General features: G+C 47.3%; 14 non-coding genes across 14 annotated transcripts; all 14 read left to right on the forward strand.

Moving 5' to 3' along the window:
• The first annotated feature begins 1275 nt into the window (after positions 1–1275).
• Positions 1276–1357, forward strand: trnas-gcu (transfer RNA serine (anticodon GCU)). The gene has a single exon. It is a non-coding gene; the product is annotated as a tRNA-Ser (tRNA).
• An 863-nt stretch (positions 1358–2220) lies between these two features.
• trnas-gcu (transfer RNA serine (anticodon GCU)) lies at positions 2221–2302 on the forward strand. The gene has a single exon. It is a non-coding gene; the product is annotated as a tRNA-Ser (tRNA).
• A 919-nt stretch (positions 2303–3221) lies between these two features.
• trnas-gcu (transfer RNA serine (anticodon GCU)) lies at positions 3222–3303 on the forward strand. The gene has a single exon. It is a non-coding gene; the product is annotated as a tRNA-Ser (tRNA).
• An 863-nt stretch (positions 3304–4166) lies between these two features.
• trnas-gcu (transfer RNA serine (anticodon GCU)) lies at positions 4167–4248 on the forward strand. Its single transcript has one exon. It is a non-coding gene; the product is annotated as a tRNA-Ser (tRNA).
• Positions 4249–5679: 1431 nt separating this feature from the next.
• Positions 5680–5761, forward strand: trnas-gcu (transfer RNA serine (anticodon GCU)). The gene has a single exon. It is a non-coding gene; the product is annotated as a tRNA-Ser (tRNA).
• A 1487-nt stretch (positions 5762–7248) lies between these two features.
• trnas-gcu (transfer RNA serine (anticodon GCU)) lies at positions 7249–7330 on the forward strand. The gene has a single exon. It is a non-coding gene; the product is annotated as a tRNA-Ser (tRNA).
• An 863-nt stretch (positions 7331–8193) lies between these two features.
• Positions 8194–8275, forward strand: trnas-gcu (transfer RNA serine (anticodon GCU)). The gene has a single exon. It is a non-coding gene; the product is annotated as a tRNA-Ser (tRNA).
• A 919-nt stretch (positions 8276–9194) lies between these two features.
• trnas-gcu (transfer RNA serine (anticodon GCU)) lies at positions 9195–9276 on the forward strand. The gene has a single exon. It is a non-coding gene; the product is annotated as a tRNA-Ser (tRNA).
• An 863-nt stretch (positions 9277–10139) lies between these two features.
• trnas-gcu (transfer RNA serine (anticodon GCU)) lies at positions 10140–10221 on the forward strand. The gene has a single exon. It is a non-coding gene; the product is annotated as a tRNA-Ser (tRNA).
• Positions 10222–11084: 863 nt separating this feature from the next.
• Positions 11085–11166, forward strand: trnas-gcu (transfer RNA serine (anticodon GCU)). The gene has a single exon. It is a non-coding gene; the product is annotated as a tRNA-Ser (tRNA).
• Positions 11167–13739: 2573 nt separating this feature from the next.
• Positions 13740–13821, forward strand: trnas-gcu (transfer RNA serine (anticodon GCU)). The gene has a single exon. It is a non-coding gene; the product is annotated as a tRNA-Ser (tRNA).
• An 863-nt stretch (positions 13822–14684) lies between these two features.
• trnas-gcu (transfer RNA serine (anticodon GCU)) lies at positions 14685–14766 on the forward strand. The gene has a single exon. It is a non-coding gene; the product is annotated as a tRNA-Ser (tRNA).
• Positions 14767–15629: 863 nt separating this feature from the next.
• Positions 15630–15711, forward strand: trnas-gcu (transfer RNA serine (anticodon GCU)). The gene has a single exon. It is a non-coding gene; the product is annotated as a tRNA-Ser (tRNA).
• Positions 15712–18284: 2573 nt separating this feature from the next.
• Positions 18285–18366, forward strand: trnas-gcu (transfer RNA serine (anticodon GCU)). Its single transcript has one exon. It is a non-coding gene; the product is annotated as a tRNA-Ser (tRNA).
• The last annotated feature ends 2447 nt before the right edge of the window (positions 18367–20813 follow it).

Genomic DNA, 20813 nt, shown 5'->3' on the forward strand with positions numbered 1-20813 from the left:
CAAAATCACCTAAAGAATACTCGCGTTGAGGTATAACGTGGTTGGCTTTGGACGAGGTCTAGACCGTCAGAGCCGTTTCCTCCAACTATATTGGAACTCCTACGACAAATTGAAATCTCCTGGTGGTAAAATGCAAAGGTAGCAAGCCAAAGTCAGTTACAACGCGACGAGAATGGGATTCGTGATCAGATTGAAGAGCTTTTGTCGGAAGAAATGTGTAAATATGACCACTTCTACAAACCGTCGTTGGCGGACTATAAGGACGCGCGGATGGCCTGTCATTCATGGAGGGAGATCTCCGCAAACGTCGGTTTTCCGGTCGCGGGGTCCACAAAGTTCGAATCCCATTCTCGTCGCGTTGTAACTGACTTTGACCTGCTACCTTTGCATTTTACCACCAGGAGATTTCAATTTGTCGTAGGAGTTCCAATATAGTTGGAGGAAACGGCTCTGACGGTCTAGGCCTCGTCCAAAGCCAACCACGTCATACCTTTAATGCAACAACCGATTCTGCGGATTCAAATGGCCAGCCATTGTTTCTTCCATCAACCACAGGCAAAAATGGATTCAAAATCACCTAAAGAATACTCGCGTTGAGGTATAACGTGGTTGGCTTTGGACGAGGTCTAGGCCGTCAGAGCCGTTTCCTCCAACTATATTGGAACTCCTTCGACAAATTAAAATCTCCTGGTGGTAAAATGCAAAGGTAGCAAGCCAAAGTCAGTTACAACGCGACAAGAATGGGATTCGTGATCAGATTGAAGAGCTTTTGTCGGAAGAAATGTGTAAATATGACCACTTCTACAAACCGTCATTGGCGGACTATAAGGACGCGCGGATGGCCTGTCATTCATGGAGGGAGATCTCCGCAAACGTCGGTTTTCCGGTCGCGGGGTCCACAAAGTTGTGGAGGAAAATACGGGACAAATGTGTCCGCAATGAAAAGCAACAGTGGCGATGCATGAATTTAAATGAGCGCGTCGACGCGACGGTGCGTTAAGACGCAGAAGCATGCAGCAGCCTTAAGTTCATGCGTCGTTATGGCCTCACCTGAAAATGAAGAACAATGGAGGATGCAGGCATCGATCCCGCTACTTCTCGCATGCTAAGCGAGCGCTCTACAATTTGAGCTAATCCCCCACTATATAGATGCTTGGGTCCAATTGGGATAAGCCGGCCCCTGCATATAAACGCTTTTTAGAACCTCCCAGGACCATGAAAACATGCTACAATGTTGCCAATTATCTAACTATCCTGCAAAGTTGGAAGCCACACGACGAGGTGGCCGAGTGGTTAAGGCGATGGACTGCTAATCCATTGTGCTCTGCACGCATGGGTTCGAATCCCATTCTCGTCGCGTCGTAACTGACTTTGGCTTGCTACCTTTGCATTTTACCACCAGGAGATTTCAATTTGTCGTAGGAGTTCCAATATAGTTGGAGGAAACGGCTCTGACGGTCTAGACCTCGTCCAGAGCCAACCACGTTATACCTTTAATGCAACAACCGATTCTGCGGATTCAAATGGCCAGCCATTGTTTCTTCCATCAACCACAGGCAAAAATGGATTCAAAATCACCTAAAGAATACTTGCGTTGAGGTATAACGTGGTTGGCTTTGGACGAGGTCTAGACCGTCAGAGCCGTTTCCTCCAACTATATTGGAACTCCTACGACAAATTGAAATCTCCTGGTGGTAAAATGCAAAGGTAGCAAGCCAAAGTCAGTTACAACGCGACGAGAATGGGATTCGTGATCAGATTGAAGAGCTTTTGTCGGAAGAAATGTGTAAATATGACCACTTCTACAAACCGTCATTGGCGGACTATAAGGACGCGCGGATGGCCTGTCATTCATGGAGGGAGATCTCCGCAAACGTCGGTTTTCCGGTCGCGGGGTCCACAAAGTTGTGGAGGAAAATACGGGACAAATGTGTCCGCAATGAAAAGCAACAGTGGCGATGCATGAATTTAAATGAGCGCGTCGACGCGACGGTGCGTTAAGACGCAGAAGCATGCAGCAGCCTTCAGTTCATGCGTCGTTATGTCCTCACCTGAAAATGAAGAACAATGGAGGATGCAGGCATCGATCCCGCTCCAATTGGGTCCAATTGGGATAAGCCGGCCCCTGCATATAAACGCTTTTTAGAACCTCCCAGGACCATGAAAACATGCTACAATGTTGCCAATTATCTAACTATCCTGCAAAGCTGGAAGCCACACGACGAGGTGGCCGAGTGGTTAAGGCGATGGACTGCTAATCCATTGTGCTCTGCACGCATGGGTTCGAATCCCATTCTCGTCGCGTAGTAACTCACTTTGGCTTGCTACCTTTGCATTTTACCACCAGGAGATTTCAATTTGTCGTATAAGTTCCAATATAGTTGGAGGAAACGGCTCTGACGGTCTAGACCTCGTCCAGAGCCAACCACGTTATACCTTTAATGCAACAACCGATTCTGCGGATTCAAATGGCCAGCCATTGTTTCTTCCATAAACCACAGGCAAAAATGGATTCAAAATCACCTAAAGAATACTCGCGTTGAGGTATAACGTGGTTGGCTTTGGACGAGGTCTAGGCCGTCAGAGCCGTTTCCTCCAACTATATTGGAACTCCTTCGACAAATTAAAATCTCCTGGTGGTAAAATGCAAAGGTAGCAAGCCAAAGTCAGTTACAACGCGACGAGAATGGGATTCGTGATCAGATTGAAGAGCTTTTGTCGGAAGAAATGTGTAAATATGACCACTTCTACAAACCGTCGTTGGCGGACTATAAGGACGCGCGGATGGCCTGTCATTCATGGAGGGAGATCTCCGCAAACGTCGGTTTTCCGGTCGCGGGGTCCACAAAGTTGTGGAGGAAAATACGGGACAAATGTGTCCGCAATGAAAAGCAACAGTGGCGATGCATGAATTTAAATGAGCGCGTCGACGCGACGGTGCGTTAAGACGCAGAAGCATGCAGCAGCCTTAAGTTCATGCGTCGTTATGTCCTCACCTGAAAATGAAGAACAATGGAGGATGCAGGCATCGATCCCGCTACTTCTCGCATGCTAAGCGAGCGCTCTACAATTTGAGCTAATCCCCCACTATATAGATGCTTGGGTCCAATTGGGATAAGCCGGCCCCTGCATATAAACGCTTTTTAGAACCTCCCAGGACCATGAAAACATGCTACAATGTTGCCAATTATCTAACTATCCTGCAAAGCTGGAAGCCACACAACGAGGTGGCCGAGTGGTTAAGGCGATGGACTGCTAATCCATTGTGCTCTGCACGCATGGGTTCGAATCCCATTCTCGTCGCGGTATAACTCACTTTGGCTTGCTACCTTTGCATTTTACCACCAGGAGATTTCAATTTGTCGTAGGAGTTCCAATATAGTTGGAGGAAACGGCTCTGACGGTCTAGACCTCGTCCAGAGCCAACCACGTTATACCTTTAATGCAACAACCGATTCTGCGGATTCAAATGGCCAGCCATTGTTTCTTCCATCAACCACAGGCAAAAATGGATTCAAAATCACCTAAAGAATACTCGCGTTGAGGTATAACGTGGTTGGCTTTGGACAAGGTCTAGACCGTCAGAGCCGTTTCCTCCAACTATATTGGAACTCCTACGACAAATTGAAATCTCCTGGTGGTAAAATGCAAAGGTAGCAAGCCAAAGTCAGTTACAACGCGACGAGAATGGGATTCGTGATCAGATTGAAGAGCTTTTGTCGGAAGAAATGTGTAAATATGACCACTTCTACAAACCGTCGTTGGCGGACTATAAGGACGCGCGGATGGCCTGTCATTCATGGAGGGAGATCTCCGCAAACGTCGGTTTTCCGGTCGCGGGGTCCACAAAGTTGTGGAGGAAAATACGGGACAAATGTGTCCGCAATGAAAAGCAACAGTGGCGATGCATGAATTAAAATGAGCGCGTGGACGCGACGGTGCGTTAAGACGCAGAAGCATGCAGCAGCCTTAAGTTCATGCGTCGTTATGTCCTCACCTGAAAATGAAGAACAATGGAGGATGCAGGCATCGATCCCGCTCCAATTGGGTCCAATTGGGATAAGCCGGCCCCTGCATATAAACGCTTTTTAGAACCTCCCAGGACCATGAAAACATGCTACAATGTTGCCAATTATCTAACTATCCTGCAAAGCTGGAAGCCACACGACGAGGTGGCCGAGTGGTTAAGGCGATGGACTGCTAATCCATTGTGCTCTGCACGCATGGGTTCAAATCCCATTCTCGTCGCGTAGTAACTCACTTTGGCTTGCTACCTTTGCATTTTACCACCAGGAGATTTCAATTTGTCGTATAAGTTCCAATATAGTTGGAGGAAACGGCTCTGACGGTCTAGACCTCGTCCAGAGCCAACCACGTTATACCTTTAATGCAACAACCGATTCTGCGGATTCAAATGGCCAGCCATTGTTTCTTCCATCAACCACAGGCAAAAATGGATTCAAAATCACCTAAAGAATACTCGCGTTGAGGTATAACGTGGTTGGCTTTGGACGAGGTCTAGACCGTCAGAGCCGTTTCCTCCAACTATATTGGAACTCCTACGACAAATTGAAATCTCCTGGTGGTAAAATGCAAAGGTAGCAAGCCAAAGTCAGTTACAACGCGACGAGAATGGGATTCGTGATCAGATTGAAGAGCTTTTGTCGGAAGAAATGTGTAAATATGACCACTTCTACAAACCGTCGTTGGCGGACTATAAGGACGCGCGGATGGCCTGTCATTCATGGAGGGAGATCTCCGCAAACGTCGGTTTTCCGGTCGCGGGGTCCACAAAGTTCGAATCCCATTCTCGTCGCGTTGTAACTCACTTTGGCTTGCTACCTTTGCATTTTACCACCAGGAGATTTCAATTTGTCGTAGGAGTTCCAATATAGTTGGAGGAAACGGCTCTGACGGTCTAGACCTCGTCCAGAGCCAACCACGTTATACCTTTAATGCAACAACCGATTCTGCGGATTCAAATGGCCAGCCATTGTTTCTTCCATCAACCACAGGCAAAAATGGATTCAAAATCACCTAAAGAATACTCGCGTTGAGGTATAACGTGGTTGGCTTTGGACAAGGTCTAGACCGTCAGAGCCGTTTCCTCCAACTATATTGGAACTCCTACGACAAATTGAAATCTCCTGGTGGTAAAATGCAAAGGTAGCAAGCCAAAGTCAGTTACAACGCGACGAGAATGGGATTCGTGATCAGATTGAAGAGCTTTTGTCGGAAGAAATGTGTAAATATGACCACTTCTACAAACCGTCGTTGGCGGACTATAAGGACGCGCGGATGGCCTGTCATTCATGGAGGGAGATCTCCGCAAACGTCGGTTTTCCGGTCGCGGGGTCCACAAAGTTGTGGAGGAAAATACGGGACAAATGTGTCCGCAATGAAAAGCAACAGTGGCGATGCATGAATTAAAATGAGCGCGTGGACGCGACGGTGCGTTAAGACGCAGAAGCATGCAGCAGCCTTAAGTTCATGCGTCGTTATGTCCTCACCTGAAAATGAAGAACAATGGAGGATGCAGGCATCGATCCCGCTCCAATTGGGTCCAATTGGGATAAGCCGGCCCCTGCATATAAACGCTTTTTAGAACCTCCCAGGACCATGAAAACATGCTACAATGTTGCCAATTATCTAACTATCCTGCAAAGCTGGAAGCCACACGACGAGGTGGCCGAGTGGTTAAGGCGATGGACTGCTAATCCATTGTGCTCTGCACGCATGGGTTCAAATCCCATTCTCGTCGCGTAGTAACTCACTTTGGCTTGCTACCTTTGCATTTTACCACCAGGAGATTTCAATTTGTCGTATAAGTTCCAATATAGTTGGAGGAAACGGCTCTGACGGTCTAGACCTCGTCCAGAGCCAACCACGTTATACCTTTAATGCAACAACCGATTCTGCGGATTCAAATGGCCAGCCATTGTTTCTTCCATCAACCACAGGCAAAAATGGATTCAAAATCACCTAAAGAATACTCGCGTTGAGGTATAACGTGGTTGGCTTTGGACGAGGTCTAGACCGTCAGAGCCGTTTCCTCCAACTATATTGGAACTCCTACGACAAATTGAAATCTCCTGGTGGTAAAATGCAAAGGTAGCAAGCCAAAGTCAGTTACAACGCGACGAGAATGGGATTCGTGATCAGATTGAAGAGCTTTTGTCGGAAGAAATGTGTAAATATGACCACTTCTACAAACCGTCGTTGGCGGACTATAAGGACGCGCGGATGGCCTGTCATTCATGGAGGGAGATCTCCGCAAACGTCGGTTTTCCGGTCGCGGGGTCCACAAAGTTCGAATCCCATTCTCGTCGCGTTGTAACTGACTTTGACCTGCTACCTTTGCATTTTACCACCAGGAGATTTCAATTTGTCGTAGGAGTTCCAATATAGTTGGAGGAAACGGCTCTGACGGTCTAGGCCTCGTCCAAAGCCAACCACGTCATACCTTTAATGCAACAACCGATTCTGCGGATTCAAATGGCCAGCCATTGTTTCTTCCATCAACCACAGGCAAAAATGGATTCAAAATCACCTAAAGAATACTCGCGTTGAGGTATAACGTGGTTGGCTTTGGACGAGGTCTAGGCCGTCAGAGCCGTTTCCTCCAACTATATTGGAACTCCTTCGACAAATTAAAATCTCCTGGTGGTAAAATGCAAAGGTAGCAAGCCAAAGTCAGTTACAACGCGACGAGAATGGGATTCGTGATCAGATTGAAGAGCTTTTGTCGGAAGAAATGTGTAAATATGACCACTTCTACAAACCGTCATTGGCGGACTATAAGGACGCGCGGATGGCCTGTCATTCATGGAGGGAGATCTCCGCAAACGTCGGTTTTCCGGTCGCGGGGTCCACAAAGTTGTGGAGGAAAATACGGGACAAATGTGTCCGCAATGAAAAGCAACAGTGGCGATGCATGAATTTAAATGAGCGCGTCTACGCGACGGTGCTTTAAGACGCAGAAGCATGCAGCAGCCTTAAGTTCATGCGTCGTTATGTCCTCACCTGAAAATGAAGAACAATGGAGGATGCAGGCATCGATCCCGCTACTTCTCGCATGCTAAGCGAGCGCTCTACAATTTGAGCTAATCCCCCACTATATAGATGCTTGGGTCCAATTGGGATAAGCCGGCCCCTGCATATAAACGCTTTTTAGAACCTCCCAGGACCATGAAAACATGCTACAATGTTGCCAATTATCTAACTATCCTGCAAAGTTGGAAGCCACACGACGAGGTGGCCGAGTGGTTAAGGCGATGGACTGCTAATCCATTGTGCTCTGCACGCATGGGTTCGAATCCCATTCTCGTCGCGTCGTAACTGACTTTGGCTTGCTACCTTTGCATTTTACCACCAGGAGATTTCAATTTGTCGTAGGAGTTCCAATATAGTTGGAGGAAACGGCTCTGACGGTCTAGACCTCGTCCAGAGCCAACCACGTTATACCTTTAATGCAACAACCGATTCTGCGGATTCAAATGGCCAGCCATTGTTTCTTCCATCAACCACAGGCAAAAATGGATTCAAAATCACCTAAAGAATACTCGCGTTGAGGTATAACGTGGTTGGCTTTGGACAAGGTCTAGACCGTCAGAGCCGTTTCCTCCAACTATATTGGAACTCCTACGACAAATTGAAATCTCCTGGTGGTAAAATGCAAAGGTAGCAAGCCAAAGTCAGTTACAACGCGACGAGAATGGGATTCGTGATCAGATTGAAGAGCTTTTGTCGGAAGAAATGTGTAAATATGACCACTTCTACAAACCGTCGTTGGCGGACTATAAGGACGCGCGGATGGCCTGTCATTCATGGAGGGAGATCTCCGCAAACGTCGGTTTTCCGGTCGCGGGGCCCACAAAGTTGTGGAGGAAAATACGGGACAAATGTGTCCGCAATGAAAAGCAACAGTGGCGATGCATGAATTAAAATGAGCGCGTGGACGCGACGGTGCGTTAAGACGCAGAAGCATGCAGCAGCCTTAAGTTCATGCGTCGTTATGTCCTCACCTGAAAATGAAGAACAATGGAGGATGCAGGCATCGATCCCGCTCCAATTGGGTCCAATTGGGATAAGCCGGCCCCTGCATATAAACGCTTTTTAGAACCTCCCAGGACCATGAAAACATGCTACAATGTTGCCAATTATCTAACTATCCTGCAAAGCTGGAAGCCACACGACGAGGTGGCCGAGTGGTTAAGGTGATGGACTGCTAATCCATTGTGCTCTGCACGCATGGGTTCGAATCCCATTCTCGTCGCGTAGTAACTCACTTTGGCTTGCTACCTTTGCATTTTACCACCAGGAGATTTCAATTTGTCGTAGGAGTTCCAATATAGTTGGAGGAAACGGCTCTGACGGTCTAGGCCTCGTCCAAAGCCAACCACGTCATACCTTTAATGCAACAACCGATTCTGCGGATTCAAATGGCCAGCCATTGTTTCTTCCATCAACCACAGGCAAAAATGGATTCAAAATCACCTAAAGAATACTCGCGTTGAGGTATAACGTGGTTGGCTTTGGACGAGGTCTAGGCCGTCAGAGCCGTTTCCTCCAACTATATTGGAACTCCTTCGACAAATTAAAATCTCCTGGTGGTAAAATGCAAAGGTAGCAAGCCAAAGTCAGTTACAACGCGACGAGAATGGGATTCGTGATCAGATTGAAGAGCTTTTGTCGGAAGAAATGTGTAAATATGACCACTTCTACAAACCGTCATTGGCGGACTATAAGGACGCGCGGATGGCCTGTCATTCATGGAGGGAGATCTCCGCAAACGTCGGTTTTCCGGTCGCGGGGTCCACAAAGTTGTGGAGGAAAATACGGGACAAATGTGTCCGCAATGAAAAGCAACAGTGGCGATGCATGAATTTAAATGAGCGCGTCGACGCGACGGTGCTTTAAGACGCAGAAGCATGCAGCAGCCTTAAGTTCATGCGTCGTTATGTCCTCACCTGAAAATGAAGAACAATGGAGGATGCAGGCATCGATCCCGCTACTTCTCGCATGCTAAGCGAGCGCTCTACAATTTGAGCTAATCCCCCACTATATAGATGCTTGGGTCCAATTGGGATAAGCCGGCCCCTGCATATAAACGCTTTTTAGAACCTCCCAGGACCATGAAAACATGCTACAATGTTGCCAATTATCTAACTATCCTGCAAAGTTGGAAGCCACACGACGAGGTGGCCGAGTGGTTAAGGCGATGGACTGCTAATCCATTGTGCTCTGCACGCATGGGTTCGAATCCCATTCTCGTCGCGTCGTAACTGACTTTGGCTTGCTACCTTTGCATTTTACCACCAGGAGATTTCAATTTGTCGTAGGAGTTCCAATATAGTTGGAGGAAACGGCTCTGACGGTCTAGACCTCGTCCAGAGCCAACCACGTTATACCTTTAATGCAACAACCGATTCTGCGGATTCAAATGGCCAGCCATTGTTTCTTCCATCAACCACAGGCAAAAATGGATTCAAAATCACCTAAAGAATACTCGCGTTGAGGTATAACGTGGTTGGCTTTGGACAAGGTCTAGACCGTCAGAGCCGTTTCCTCCAACTATATTGGAACTCCTACGACAAATTGAAATCTCCTGGTGGTAAAATGCAAAGGTAGCAAGCCAAAGTCAGTTACAACGCGACGAGAATGGGATTCGTGATCAGATTGAAGAGCTTTTGTCGGAAGAAATGTGTAAATATGACCACTTCTACAAACCGTCGTTGGCGGACTATAAGGACGCGCGGATGGCCTGTCATTCATGGAGGGAGATCTCCGCAAACGTCGGTTTTCCGGTCGCGGGGTCCACAAAGTTGTGGAGGAAAATACGGGACAAATGTGTCCGCAATGAAAAGCAACAGTGGCGATGCATGAATTAAAATGAGCGCGTGGACGCGACGGTGCGTTAAGACGCAGAAGCATGCAGCAGCCTTAAGTTCATGCGTCGTTATGTCCTCACCTGAAAATGAAGAACAATGGAGGATGCAGGCATCGATCCCGCTCCAATTGGGTCCAATTGGGATAAGCCGGCCCCTGCATATAAACGCTTTTTAGAACCTCCCAGGACCATGAAAACATGCTACAATGTTGCCAATTATCTAACTATCCTGCAAAGCTGGAAGCCACACGACGAGGTGGCCGAGTGGTTAAGGTGATGGACTGCTAATCCATTGTGCTCTGCACGCATGGGTTCGAATCCCATTCTCGTCGCGTAGTAACTCACTTTGGCTTGCTACCTTTGCATTTTACCACCAGGAGATTTCAATTTGTCGTAGGAGTTCCAATATAGTTGGAGGAAACGGCTCTGGCGGTCTAGACCTCGTCCAGAGCCAACCACGTTATACCTTTAATGCAACAACCGATTCTGCGGATTCAAATGGCCAGCCATTGTTTCTTCCATCAACCACAGGCAAAAATGGATTCAAAATCACCTAAAGAATACTCGCGTTGAGGTATAACGTGGTTGGCTTTGGACAAGGTCTAGACCGTCAGAGGCGTTTCCTCCAACTATATTGGAACTCCTACGACAAATTGAAATCTCCTGGTGGTAAAATGCAAAGGTAGCAAGCCAAAGTCAGTTACAACGCGACGAGAATCGGATTCGTGATCAGATTGAAGAGCTTTTGTCGGAAGAAATGTGTAAATATGACCACTTCTACAAACCGTCGTTGGCGGACTATAAGGACGCGCGGATGGCCTGTCATTCATGGAGGGAGATCTCCGCAAACGTCGGTTTTCCGGTCGCGGGGTCCACAAAGTTGTGGAGGAAAATACGGGACAAATGTGTCCGCAATGAAAAGCAACAGTGGCGATGCATGAATTAAAATGAGCGCGTGGACGCGACGGTGCGTTAAGACGCAGAAGCATGCAGCAGCCTTAAGTTCATGCGTCGTTATGTCCTCACCTGAAAATGAAGAACAATGGAGGATGCAGGCATCGATCCCGCTCCAATTGGGTCCAATTGGGATAAGCCGGCCCCTGCATATAAACGCTTTTTAGAACCTCCCAGGACCATGAAAACATGCTACAATGTTGCCAATTATCTAACTATCCTGCAAAGCTGGAAGCCACACGACGAGGTGGCCGAGTGGTTAAGGCGATGGACTGCTAATCCATTGTGCTCTGCACGCATGGGTTCGAATCCCATTCTCGTCGCGTTGTAACTCACTTTGGCTTGCTACCTTTGCATTTTACCACCAGGAGATTTCAATTTGTCGTAGGAGTTCCAATATAGTTGGAGGAAACGGCTCTGACGGTCTAGACCTCGTCCAGAGCCAACCACGTTATACCCTTAATGCAACAACCGATTCTGCGGATTCAAATGGCCAGCCATTGTTTCTTCCATCAACCACAGGCAAAAATGGATTCAAAATCACCTAAAGAATACTCGCGTTGAGGTATAACGTAGTTGGCTTTGGACGAGGTCTAGACCGTCAGAGCCGTTTCCTCCAACTATATTGGAACTCCTTCGACAAATTGAAATCTCCTGGTGGTAAAATGCAAAGGTAGCAAGCCAAAGTCAGTTACAACGCGACGAGAATGGGATTCGTGATCAGATTGAAGAGCTTTTGTCGGAAGAAATGTGTAAATATGACCACTTCTACAAACCGTCGTTGGCGGACTATAAGGACGCGCGGATGGCCTGTCATTCATGGAGGGAGATCTCCGCAAACGTCGGTTTTCCGGTCGCGGGGTCCACAAAGTTCGAATCCCATTCTCGTCGTGTTGTAACTGACTTTGACCTGCTACCTTTGCATTTTACCACCAGGAGATTTAAATTTGTCGTAGGAGTTCCAATATAGTTGGAGGAAACGGCTCTGACGGTCTAGACCTCGTCCAGAGCCAACCACGTTATACCTTTAATGCAACAACCGATTCTGCGGATTCAAATGGCCAGCCATTGTTTCTTCCATCAACCACAGGCAAAAATGGATTCAAAATCACCTAAAGAATACTCGCGTTGAGGTATAACGTGGTTGGCTTTGGACGAGGTCTAGGCCGTCAGAGCCGTTTCCTCCAACTATATTGGAACTCCTACGACAAATTGAAATCTCCTGGTGGTAAAATGCAAAGGTAGCAAGCCAAAGTCAGTTACAACGCGACGAGAATGGGATTCGTGATCAGATTGAAGAGCTTTTGTCGGAAGAAATGTGTAAATATGACCACTTCTACAAACCGTCGTTGGCGGACTATAAGGACGCGCGGATGGCCTGTCATTCATGGAGGGAGATCTCCGCAAACGTCGGTTTTCCGGTCGCGGGGTCCACAAAGTTGTGGAGGAAAATACGGGACAAATGTGTCCGCAATGAAAAGCAACAGTGGCGATGCATGAATTTAAATGAGCGCGTCGACGCGACGGTGCGTTAAGGTCATACCTTTAATGCAACAACCGATTCTGCGGATTCAAATGGCCAGCCATTGTTTCTTCCATCAACCACAGGCAAAAATGGATTCAAAATCACCTAAAGAATACTCGCGTTGAGGTATAACGTGGTTGGCTTTGGACGAGGTCTAGGCCGTCAGAGCCGTTTCCTCCAACTATATTGGAACTCCTTCGACAAATTAAAATCTCCTGGTGGTAAAATGCAAAGGTAGCAAGCCAAAGTCAGTTACAACGCGACGAGAATGGGATTCGTGATCAGATTGAAGAGCTTTTGTCGGAAGAAATGTGTAAATATGACCACTTCTACAAACCGTCGTTGGCGGACTATAAGGACGCGCGGATGGCCTGTCATTCATGGAGGGAGATCTCCGCAAACGTCGGTTTTCCGGTCGCGGGATCTACAAAGTTCGAATTCCATTCTCGTCGCGTTGTAACTGACTTTGACTTGCTACCTTTGCATTTTACCACCAGGAGATATTAATTTGTCGTAGGAGTTCCAATATAGTTGGAGGAAACGGCTCTGACGGTCTAGACCTCGTCCAGAGCCAACCACGTTATACCTTTAATGCAACAACCGATTCTGCGGATTCAAATGGCCAGCCATTGTTTCTTCCATCAACCACAGGCAAAAATGGATTCAAAATCACCTAAAGAATACTCGCGTTGAGGTATAACGTGGTTGGCTTTGGACGAGGTCTAGACCGTCAGAGCCGTTTCCTCCAACTATATTGGAACTCCTTCGACAAATTGAAATCTCCTGGTGGTAAAATGCAAAGGTAGCAAGCCAAAGTCAGTTACAACGCGACGAGAATGGGATTCGTGATCAGATTGAAGAACTTTTGTCGGAAGAAATGTGTAAATATGACCACTTCTACAAACCGTCGTTGGCGGACTATAAGGACGCGCGGATGGCCTGTCATTCATGGAGGGAGATCTCCGCAAACGTCGGTTTTCCGGTCGCGGGGTCCACAAAGTTGTGGAGGAAAATACGGGACAAATGTGTCCGCAATGAAAAGCAACAGTGGCGATGCATGAATTTAAATGAGCGCGTCGACGCGACGGTGCTTTAAGACGCAGAAGCATGCAGCAGCCTTAAGTTCATGCGTCGTTATGTCCTCACCTGAAAATGAAGAACAATGGAGGATGCAGGCATCGATCCCGCTACTTCTCGCATGCTAAGCGAGCGCTCTACAATTTGAGCTAATCCCCCACTATATAGATGCTTGGGTCCAATTGGGATAAGCCGGCCCCTGCATATAAACGCTTTTTAGAACCTCCCAGGACCATGAAAACATGCTACAATGTTGCCAATTATCTAACTATCCTGCAAAGTTGGAAGCCACACGACGAGGTGGCCGAGTGGTTAAGGCGATGGACTGCTAATCCATTGTGCTCTGCACGCATGGGTTCGAATCCCATTCTCGTCGCGTCGTAACTGACTTTGGCTTGCTACCTTTGCATTTTACCACCAGGAGATTTCAATTTGTCGTAGGAGTTCCAATATAGTTGGAGGAAACGGCTCTGACGGTCTAGACCTCGTCCAGAGCCAACCACGTTATACCTTTAATGCAACAACCGATTCTGCGGATTCAAATGGCCAGCCATTGTTTCTTCCATCAACCACAGGCAAAAATGGATTCAAAATCACCTAAAGAATACTCGCGTTGAGGTATAACGTGGTTGGCTTTGGACAAGGTCTAGACCGTCAGAGCCGTTTCCTCCAACTATATTGGAACTCCTACGACAAATTGAAATCTCCTGGTGGTAAAATGCAAAGGTAGCAAGCCAAAGTCAGTTACAACGCGACGAGAATGGGATTCGTGATCAGATTGAAGAGCTTTTGTCGGAAGAAATGTGTAAATATGACCACTTCTACAAACCGTCGTTGGCGGACTATAAGGACGCGCGGATGGCCTGTCATTCATGGAGGGAGATCTCCGCAAACGTCGGTTTTCCGGTCGCGGGGTCCACAAAGTTGTGGAGGAAAATACGGGACAAATGTGTCCGCAATGAAAAGCAACAGTGGCGATGCATGAATTAAAATGAGCGCGTGGACGCGACGGTGCGTTAAGACGCAGAAGCATGCAGCAGCCTTAAGTTCATGCGTCGTTATGTCCTCACCTGAAAATGAAGAACAATGGAGGATGCAGGCATCGATCCCGCTCCAATTGGGTCCAATTGGGATAAGCCGGCCCCTGCATATAAACGCTTTTTAGAACCTCCCAGGACCATGAAAACATGCTACAATGTTGCCAATTATCTAACTATCCTGCAAAGCTGGAAGCCACACGACGAGGTGGCCGAGTGGTTAAGGTGATGGACTGCTAATCCATTGTGCTCTGCACGCATGGGTTCGAATCCCATTCTCGTCGCGTAGTAACTCACTTTGGCTTGCTACCTTTGCATTTTACCACCAGGAGATTTCAATTTGTCGTAGGAGTTCCAATATAGTTGGAGGAAACGGCTCTGGCGGTCTAGACCTCGTCCAGAGCCAACCACGTTATACCTTTAATGCAACAACCGATTCTGCGGATTCAAATGGCCAGCCATTGTTTCTTCCATCAACCACAGGCAAAAATGGATTCAAAATCACCTAAAGAATACTCGCGTTGAGGTATAACGTGGTTGGCTTTGGACAAGGTCTAGACCGTCAGAGCCGTTTCCTCCAACTATATTGGAACTCCTACGACAAATTGAAATCTCCTGGTGGTAAAATGCAAAGGTAGCAAGCCAAAGTCAGTTACAACGCGACGAGAATGGGATTCGTGATCAGATTGAAGAGCTTTTGTCGGAAGAAATGTGTAAATATGACCACTTCTACAAACCGTCGTTGGCGGACTATAAGGACGCGCGGATGGCCTGTCATTCATGGAGGGAGATCTCCGCAAACGTCGGTTTTCCGGTCGCGGGGTCCACAAAGTTGTGGAGGAAAATACGGGACAAATGTGTCCGCAATGAAAAGCAACAGTGGCGATGCATGAATTAAAATGAGCGCGTGGACGCGACGGTGCGTTAAGACGCAGAAGCATGCAGCAGCCTTAAGTTCATGCGTCGTTATGTCCTCACCTGAAAATGAAGAACAATGGAGGATGCAGGCATCGATCCCGCTCCAATTGGGTCCAATTGGGATAAGCCGGCCCCTGCATATAAACGCTTTTTAGAACCTCCCAGGACCATGAAAACATGCTACAATGTTGCCAATTATCTAACTATCCTGCAAAGCTGGAAGCCACACGACGAGGTGGCCGAGTGGTTAAGGCGATGGACTGCTAATCCATTGTGCTCTGCACGCATGGGTTCGAATCCCATTCTCGTCGCGTTGTAACTCACTTTGGCTTGCTACCTTTGCATTTTACCACCAGGAGATTTCAATTTGTCGTAGGAGTTCCAATATAGTTGGAGGAAACGGCTCTGACGGTCTAGACCTCGTCCAGAGCCAACCACGTTATACCCTTAATGCAACAACCGATTCTGCGGATTCAAATGGCCAGCCATTGTTTCTTCCATCAACCACAGGCAAAAATGGATTCAAAATCACCTAAAGAATACTCGCGTTGAGGTATAACGTAGTTGGCTTTGGACGAGGTCTAGACCGTCAGAGCCGTTTCCTCCAACTATATTGGAACTCCTTCGACAAATTGAAATCTCCTGGTGGTAAAATGCAAAGGTAGCAAGCCAAAGTCAGTTACAACGCGACGAGAATGGGATTCGTGATCAGATTGAAGAGCTTTTGTCGGAAGAAATGTGTAAATATGACCACTTCTACAAACCGTCGTTGGCGGACTATAAGGACGCGCGGATGGCCTGTCATTCATGGAGGGAGATCTCCGCAAACGTCGGTTTTCCGGTCGCGGGGTCCACAAAGTTCGAATCCCATTCTCGTCGTGTTGTAACTGACTTTGACCTGCTACCTTTGCATTTTACCACCAGGAGATTTAAATTTGTCGTAGGAGTTCCAATATAGTTGGAGGAAACGGCTCTGACGGTCTAGACCTCGTCCAGAGCCAACCACGTTATACCTTTAATGCAACAACCGATTCTGCGGATTCAAATGGCCAGCCATTGTTTCTTCCATCAACCACAGGCAAAAATGGATTCAAAATCACCTAAAGAATACTCGCGTTGAGGTATAACGTGGTTGGCTTTGGACGAGGTCTAGGCCGTCAGAGCCGTTTCCTCCAACTATATTGGAACTCCTACGACAAATTGAAATCTCCTGGTGGTAAAATGCAAAGGTAGCAAGCCAAAGTCAGTTACAACGCGACGAGAATGGGATTCGTGATCAGATTGAAGAGCTTTTGTCGGAAGAAATGTGTAAATATGACCACTTCTACAAACCGTCGTTGGCGGACTATAAGGACGCGCGGATGGCCTGTCATTCATGGAGGGAGATCTCCGCAAACGTCGGTTTTCCGGTCGCGGGGTCCACAAAGTTGTGGAGGAAAATACGGGACAAATGTGTCCGCAATGAAAAGCAACAGTGGCGATGCATGAATTTAAATGAGCGCGTCGACGCGACGGTGCGTTAAGGTCATACCTTTAATGCAACAACCGATTCTGCGGATTCAAATGGCCAGCCATTGTTTCTTCCATCAACCACAGGCAAAAATGGATTCAAAATCACCTAAAGAATACTCGCGTTGAGGTATAACGTGGTTGGCTTTGGACGAGGTCTAGGCCGTCAGAGCCGTTTCCTCCAACTATATTGGAACTCCTTCGACAAATTAAAATCTCCTGGTGGTAAAATGCAAAGGTAGCAAGCCAAAGTCAGTTACAACGCGACGAGAATGGGATTCGTGATCAGATTGAAGAGCTTTTGTCGGAAGAAATGTGTAAATATGACCACTTCTACAAACCGTCGTTGGCGGACTATAAGGACGCGCGGATGGCCTGTCATTCATGGAGGGAGATCTCCGCAAACGTCGGTTTTCCGGTCGCGGGATCTACAAAGTTCGAATTCCATTCTCGTCGCGTTGTAACTGACTTTGACTTGCTACCTTTGCATTTTACCACCAGGAGATATTAATTTGTCGTAGGAGTTCCAATATAGTTGGAGGAAACGGCTCTGACGGTCTAGACCTCGTCCAGAGCCAACCACGTTATACCTTTAATGCAACAACCGATTCTGCGGATTCAAATGGCCAGCCATTGTTTCTTCCATCAACCACAGGCAAAAATGGATTCAAAATCACCTAAAGAATACTCGCGTTGAGGTATAACGTGGTTGGCTTTGGACGAGGTCTAGACCGTCAGAGCCGTTTCCTCCAACTATATTGGAACTCCTTCGACAAATTGAAATCTCCTGGTGGTAAAATGCAAAGGTAGCAAGCCAAAGTCAGTTACAACGCGACGAGAATGGGATTCGTGATCAGATTGAAGAACTTTTGTCGGAAGAAATGTGTAAATATGACCACTTCTACAAACCGTCGTTGGCGGACTATAAGGACGCGCGGATGGCCTGTCATTCATGGAGGGAGATCTCCGCAAACGTCGGTTTTCCGGTCGCGGGGTCCACAAAGTTGTGGAGGAAAATACGGGACAAATGTGTCCGCAATGAAAAGCAACAGTGGCGATGCATGAATTTAAATGAGCGCGTCGACGCGACGGTGCGTTAAGACGCAGAAGCATGCAGCAGCCTTAAGTTCATGCGTCGTTATGTCCTCACCTGAAAATGAAGAACAATGGAGGATGCAGGCATCGATCCCGCTACTTCTCACATGCTAAGCGAGCGCTCTACCATTTGAGCTAATCCCCCACTATATAGATGCTTGGGTCCAATTGGGATAAGCCGGCCCCTGCATATAAACGCTTTTTAGAACCTCCCAGGACCATGAAAACATGCTACAATGTTGCCAATTATCTAACTATCCTGCAAAGCTGGAAGCCACACAACGAGGTGCCCGAGTGGTTAAGGCGATGGACTGCTAATCCATTGTGCTCTGCACGCATGGGTTCGAATCCCATTCTCGTCGCGTTGTAACTCACTTTGGCTTGCTACCTTTGCATTTTACCACCAGGAGATTTCAATTTGTCGTAGGAGTTCCAATATAGTTGGAGGAAACGGCTCTGACGGTCTAGACCTCGTCCAGAGCCAACCACGTTATACCTTTAATGCAACAACCGATTCTGCGGATTCAAATGGCCAGCCATTGTTTCTTCCATCAACCACAGGCAAAAATGGATTCAAAATCACCTAAAGAATACTCGCGTTGAGGTATAACGTGGTTGGCTTTGGACAAGGTCTAGACAGTCAGAGCCGTTTCCTCCAACTATATTGGAACTCCTACGACAAATTGAAATCTCCTGGTGGTAAAATGCAAAGGTAGCAAGCCAAAGTCAGTTACAACGCGACGAGAATGGGATTCGTGATCAGATTGAAGAGCTTTTGTCGGAAGAAATGTGTAAATATGACCACTTCTACAAACCGCCGTTGGCGGACTATAAGGACGCGCGGATGGCCTGTCATTCATGGAGGGAGATCTCCGCAAACGTCGGTTTTCCGGTCGCGGGGTCTACAAAGTTCGAATCCCATTCTCGTCGCGTTGTAACTGACTTTGACTTGCTACCTTTGCATTTTACCACCAGGAGATTTCAATTTGTCGTAGGAGTTCCAATATAGTTGGAGGAAACGGCTCTGACGGTCTAGACCTCGTCCAGAGCCAACCACGTTATACCTTTAATGCAACAACCGATTCTGCGGATTCAAATGGCCAGCCATTGTTTCTTCCATCAACCACAGGCAAAAATGGATTCAAAATCACCTAAAGAATACTCGCGTTGAGGTATAACGTGGTTGGCTTTGGACGAGGTCTAGACCGTCAGAGCCGTTTCCTCCAACTATATTGGAACTCCTTCGACAAATTGAAATCTCCTGGTGGTAAAATGCAAAAGTAGCAAGCCAAAGTCAGTTACAACGCGACGAGAATGGGATTCGTGATCAGATTGAAGAACTTTTGTCGGAAGAAATGTGTAAATATGACCACTTCTACAAACCGTCGTTGGCGGACTATAAGGACGCGCGGATGGCCTGTCATTCATGGAGGGAGATCTCCGCAAACGTCGGTTTTCCGGTCGCGGGATCTACAAAGTTCGAATTCCATTCTCGTCGCGTTGTAACTGACTTTGACTTGCTACCTTTGCATTTTACCACCAGGAGATATTAATTTGTCGTAGGAGTTCCAATATAGTTGGAGGAAACGGCTCTGACGGTCTAGACCTCGTCCAGAGCCAACCACGTTATACCTTTAATGCAACAACCGATTCTGCGGATTCAAATGGCCAGCCATTGTTTCTTCCATCAACCACAGGCAAAAATGGATTCAAAATCACCTAAAGAATACTCGCGTTGAGGTATAACGTGGTTGGCTTTGGACGAGGTCTAGACCGTCAGAGCCGTTTCCTCCAACTATATTGGAACTCCTTCGACAAATTGAAATCTCCTGGTGGTAAAATGCAAAGGTAGCAAGCCAAAGTCAGTTACAACGCGACGAGAATGGGATTCGTGATCAGATTGAAGAGCTTTTGTCGGAAGAAATGTGTAAATATGACCACTTCTACAAACCGTCGTTGGCGGACAATAAGGACGCGCGGATGGCCTGTCATTCATGGAGGGAGATCTCCGCAAACGTCGGTTTTCCGGTTGCGGGGTCCACAAAGTTCGAATCCCATTCTCGTCGCGTTGTAACTGACTTTGACCTGCTACCTTTGCATTTTACCACCAGGAGATTTCAATTTGTCGTAGGAGTTCCAATATAGTTGGAGGAAACGGCTCTGACGGTCTAGACCTCGTCCAGAGCCAACCACGTTATACCTTTAATGCAACAACCGATTCTGCGGATTCAAATGGCCAGCCATTGTTTCTTCCATCAACCACAGGCAAAAATGGATTCAAAATCACCTAAAGAATACTCGCGTTGAGGTATAACGTGGTTGGCTTTGGACGAGGTCTAGGCCGTCAGAGCCGTTTCCTCCAACTATATTGGAACTCCTACGACAAATTGAAATCTCCTGGTGGTAAAATGCAAAGGTAGCAAGCCAAAGTCAGTTACAACGCGACGAGAATGGGATTCGTGATCAGATTGAAGAACTTTTGTCGGAAGAAATGTGTAAATATGACCACTTCTACAAACCGTCGTTGGCGGACTATAAGGACGCGCGGATGGCCTGTCATTCATGGAGGGAGATCTCCGCAAACGTCGGTTTTCCGGTCGCGGGGTCCACAAAGTTGTGGAGGAAAATACGGGACAAATGTGTCCGCAATGAAAAGCAACAGTGGCGATGCATGAATTTAAATGAGCGCGTCGACGCGACGGTGCGTTAAGGTCATACCTTTAATGCAACAACCGATTCTGCGGATTCAAATGGCCAGCCATTGTTTCTTCCATCAACCACAGGCAAAAATGGATTCAAAATCACCTAA

The sequence above is a fragment of the Gasterosteus aculeatus genome, chromosome 11 (genome assembly GCF_964276395.1).
Source record: "Gasterosteus aculeatus chromosome 11, fGasAcu3.hap1.1, whole genome shotgun sequence".
Classification (NCBI taxonomy): Eukaryota; Metazoa; Chordata; class Actinopteri; order Perciformes; family Gasterosteidae; genus Gasterosteus; species Gasterosteus aculeatus.